Raw genomic sequence first — 5,212 nt, 5'->3', positions numbered from 1 at the left:
TAGTGATACTGCCTCAGAAACCCAAGGAGGGGTCGCTATAAGTCGGGCTGACTCGACGGCAAACGACAACAACAACAACAGGTATTCTTTTAAAGGTGTCATCTATTAGACGAGTGCTGCCCAGGTTGATCTCTCTTGATCGAGTTAAAGTCAATCCTTTAGGGATCTTAAGTATTTCTGCAAAGTCCCTTCACCTTTGTTGTATAACCTAATCATGGCAGTGATATCCCATAATACTCACAGATCTAAGACAGGCAAGGGTAGTGGATTCTGCAGAACACATTCTATCTACCACAAGAGGTTTACCATTGTTTATTTCAACTTGTATCATTTTCCAGTGAAACAAGAACAGGTAAGGGAAGAGCCCCCAGGCAAGAAGTAGGAGCTGGGGCTGATAGCCAGGATAGGTAAAGGGAGAGCTCCCAGGCAGGAAATGGGATCTGGGGCCAAAGGGTGGAACAGGTAAGGGGAGAGCCCCCAGGTAGATAGCAGGAGCCAGTGGACAGCCATAACATGTAGGGGGAAGGCCAAGAAGAGAATGGAGCAGTTTGGAACAACTAAGAGGGATGAACTTGTCTGTCAGTTTGTTGTACTGTGGTGGGTTGTGTGTTGCTGTGGGGCTGGAGGCTTGGCACTGGTGCTTCAAACGTCAGCAGAGTTGTCAATAATGGTGGATGGGTTTCAGCAGAGCTTCCAGACTGAGACAGACTTGGAAGAAGGAAGAGGTCATCCAATTCTCAAAGAATTGGCCAGTTAAAACCTTATGTACAGTAGTGAAACACTGTCTGATATATTACTGGAAAACTTTATGAATATCCCTGAAACATTGTCCAATACTGTGCCAGAAGATGAGAGCCTCAGGTTGGAAGACACTCAAAATGTGACTGAGAAAGAGCTGATTCATCAGAGTAGAGACAACCTTAATGATATGGATAAAGTAGAGCTTTTGGGACCTTCATTTGCTGATGTGTCATGACTCAAAATGAGAAGAAACAGCTGCAAACATCCATTAATAATCAGACATGGAATGTATGAAGTATCAATCTAGAAAAACTGGAAGTTGTCAAAATGAAATGAAACTCATAAAGATTGATATCCTAGTGGTTGTTAGTTGTTGTTGTTGTTAAGTGCCGTCGAGTCGTTTCCGACTCATAGCGACCCCATGCACAGCAGAACGAAACACTACCCGATCCCGTGCCAGCCCCACAATCCCTGCTATAGTTGATCCCATCATTGCAGCCACCGTATCAATCCATCTCGTTGAAGGCCTCCCCCTCTTTCGTCAACCCTCCACCCTACCAAGCATGACATCCTTCTCCAGGGAATGGTCCCTTCTTACAACATGACCAAAATATGTGAGATGAAGTCTGGCCATTCTTGCTTCCAAGGAGCATTCTGGCTGCACTTCCTCCAGGACAGATCTGTTAGTTCTTTTAGCAGTCCATGCTACTTTCAGCATTCTCTGCCAGCACCACAACTCAAAAGCATCAACTCTTCTTCGGTCTTCCTTATTCATTGTCCAGCTCTCACATGCATACCAGGTGATTGGAAATATCATGGCTTGTGTCAGGCGCACCTTAGTCCTCAAGGAGATATCCTTGCTCCTCAGCACTTGAAACAGTTCCTTCGCAGTTGACTTTCCCAATGCTACACGTCGTCTAATGTCCTGACTGCTGCTTCCGTTGGCATCGATTGTAGAACCAAGCAACGTGAATTCTTTGACAACCTCAATCTTCTCTCCATTTATTGTGATGCTGCTCATTGGTCCAGTTGTGAGGATTTTTGTTTTCTTTATGTTGAGATGTAATCCATACTGCAGACTGTATTCTTCAACCTTCATTAGTGGTTAGTGAGCTGAAATGGACCAGTTTTGGCCATTTTGAATCAGACAGCCTTGTGATCTGCTATGCTGAGAAGGATAAATTGAAGAGGAATGGTATGGCATTCATTGTCATAAAGAATGTTTCAAGATCTATCCTGAAGTACAGTGCTGTCAGTGACAGGATAATATCTATACACCTACAAGGAAGAACAGTTAAGACTACTATTATTCAAATTTACACACCAACCACCAAAGCCAAGAATGAGGACATTGGAAATTTTTGCCAACTATTGAAGTTTGAAATTGACCAAATATGCAATGAAAATGTGGTGATTATCACTGGTGATTGGTATGCAAGATTTGGAAACAAAGTAGAATCACTGGTAGTTGACAACATATAACATTGGGCAACTCTGCTGCAAAAGTCCTCTTTCAAGTGTTGAAGAGTAAAGATATCTCCTTGAAGACTAAAGTGTCCCTGACACAAGTCATGGTATTTTTAATAGTCTCATAAGCATGTGAGAGCTGAACAATGAATAAGGAAGACTGAAGAAGAGTCGATGCCTTTGAGTTGTGGTGTTGGTGAAGAATGCTGAAAATATCATAGACTGCTAAAAGAGCTAATGAATCTGTCCTGGAAGAAGTGAAGCCACACTGCTCCTTGGAAGCAAGAATGGCCAGACTGTCTCACCTACTTTGGTCATGTTGTCATAAGGGACCATTTCCTGGAGAAGGATATTATGCTTAGTAAAGTGGAGGGTCAATGAAAAAGGGGAAGGCCCTCAATGAGATGGATTGATACAGTGGCTACAATGATGGGTTTATGTATAGCAAGTATCATGGGGCTGGAACAGGACTGGGCAGTGTTTTGTTCTGCTGTGTATAGGTTTGCTATGAGCCAGAGATGACTCAATGGCACCTAACAACAACAACAACAATATCATTTTCCATTTAAGTTATATGGAAGAAATAACATTAAGAAAAAATGGTACTCATTTCTATTCAGTTAGACAGAAATGATAGTCTCAAACTATTTATTTGCAATAAAAAATGAACAAAACTTGTAAATAAACATTATAAACTTTTGTTGTTAAATGCCATTGAATGTTAAATGTCATTGAATCAGTTCCAATTTATAGTGAGCTATAGTATAACAGAACGAAACACTGCTTGATCTCACGCTGTCCTTTAAATCCTTGCCTTGCTTGAGGCCACTATTGCAGCTACTGTGTAAATCCCTCCTGCTGAGGGTCTTCCCCTTTTTGCTGATCCTCTGCATTTCCCTGCATGATGTCCTTCCCTGAGGACTGGTACCTCCTGATAACATGTCCTTATAACTTCCCATAAGCTATATATATAGAAGTTAAATTAAACCATTTTTATTTAATTAGGAAAAAACTTTCAAAATAAATCGAACTGTTATGCATGTTACATTTTTGGTGTAAAATCAAAACCCAAATACTATTTTTATGAGAAAGCATTTCCATGTTTTTGTATCACTTTTCTATTTCATACTAGCAAAATATTCATAAATTGAATATTTGAATTAGGTGCAGCAGTAACAATGTTCATATATTTTGTTTTCATAGTGGTATATAAGAAAAACTGTTTCACATGAATACACTTACACAAAAGAGAGAGACACCAAACTGCATATTTACAGTCCTCTTGAATTAGGCTGCTCCCAAAGTCATTAACAGAGCTCTGGTGGCATAGTACCTAAGGCATTTGACTGTTAACCAAAAGATTGGAGGTTCAAATCCATTAGCCACTCCACGGAAGGAGACTGGGCAATCTAATTCCATAAAGATTTATCACCTCAGAAACCCAAAGGAGGGTTGCTATGAGTTGGAATTGATTCAACAGCAAGGAGTTTGAGTTTGATCAAAGTTATTAGTTGCTTTGTCTTAGGTTTTTTACCTCACGTTTACTGGAAATTAGAAGATATAATTCTTCATTCTTTATTTAGAATATTCTGAGTTTTGTATATTTAATTTAAACACAGTTTCAGATCCATAAGGTTTCACAACTGAAACATCTATTATCTTGGATCAATGAAAAATACATTTTAATAAAATAATAATTTAACATATAATGAACAAAAAAATCAAAAAGATGCTAAAATGAAAAGAAATGATGCAAAATATAAATTAGCAATAATAATTTGTAGATGACATGCATAATCTTGGAGATTAGAAATATTCTGTTATCAAGTCACAAATAGAGCTTTAGTGCTTCCTTATACAGGTACAATACATAGCATAACTTCCAAGTTTTTTCAATGGTACACCATTTCTTAAAGACCTAGTAACAGGCAAAGAATGAAAATAAGTTTGGTCTTTTCATTTCTTAAATATATTCAATAACAATTTTAGAATTTAAATATTCCTACATGTGGTAGTTAAGGTTGTTTGTCATCTTGGCTGCAACGGTTTTGAGTGGGTGGGAATCTGGATGTAGTTATTCACCATGATGAGACTGGCAATCAACTCCATGGTGGAATCTACTATGAGCAGCTGAGTAGCTTCCTTAAGGTTGTGATCTGTTTCTTGTATATAAGAAGAAGCTTTATGGAATGTCTAGTTTTTTCACAAATCTGGATCCTGCATTTGGCTGACTCAAAAGTGGTCTGCCATGTTGTTTGCTGACCTTGGGACTGTTTAAGCAGTAGCCTGCATTTTTGCTTAATGAATTTGGGACTGTGCCATTCTACTTGTCAACCTTGGGTTTGTTAGTGTCAGCAGCCAGAAGCTGCCTGAGTTAAGAAAAGCTGCCAGCTTCGGTGAGCCTGGAACAAGAGGCAGAGCTGAAGCCCAAAGTTCAGGAGCTTTCACCCAGCCTCTAGAGCTGGCACTTTGAACTCAGACTCCTAGCCTCCTAAACTGTAAGGGAATAAAACCTTGTTTCTTCAATCCACCCATTTGTGGTATTTATGTTAGAGGATCAAGAGAGAAGCAAAACACTACATATTTTCTATTTATTTGCCTTTATATTAAATTCTTTATCTTTTAAAGGAATACCTCCCAATATACCTACTAATTTGAATGTAGAACAGAGTTTGGATAGCCTGGTTTTAAGAAATAAATCTGTGTTGCCTGTGCTACAACAATTTCAACAAGTGCTATTTAGAAAGTGCTCCACAGCCCCCAAATACTGTTGTGATAGTGTTTATTGAAATGCTTATGAATTCTTCTCAAAGAATTCTTCTCATAGAATTGGCCAGGGAAATCCTTATGAATAGCAAAGAAACACTGTTTGGTACATTACCGTGCACCTTTAGGAATAGTCCATTTAGGCTAAAAGGCTCTCAAAATAGGACTGGGAAAGAGTTGCAACATCTGAGTAAACCCAGCCTTTCTCATATGGAAAAGAAAAAGCTTTCGAGACCTT

The sequence above is a fragment of the Orycteropus afer genome, unplaced genomic scaffold (genome assembly GCF_000298275.1).
Source record: "Orycteropus afer afer isolate SDZICR_OR568_19922 unplaced genomic scaffold, OryAfe1.0 scaffold00276, whole genome shotgun sequence".
Classification (NCBI taxonomy): domain Eukaryota; kingdom Metazoa; phylum Chordata; class Mammalia; order Tubulidentata; family Orycteropodidae; genus Orycteropus; species Orycteropus afer.
The sequence above is the reverse complement of the archived record's forward strand: the minus strand, read 5'-3'. Positions refer to the sequence as shown.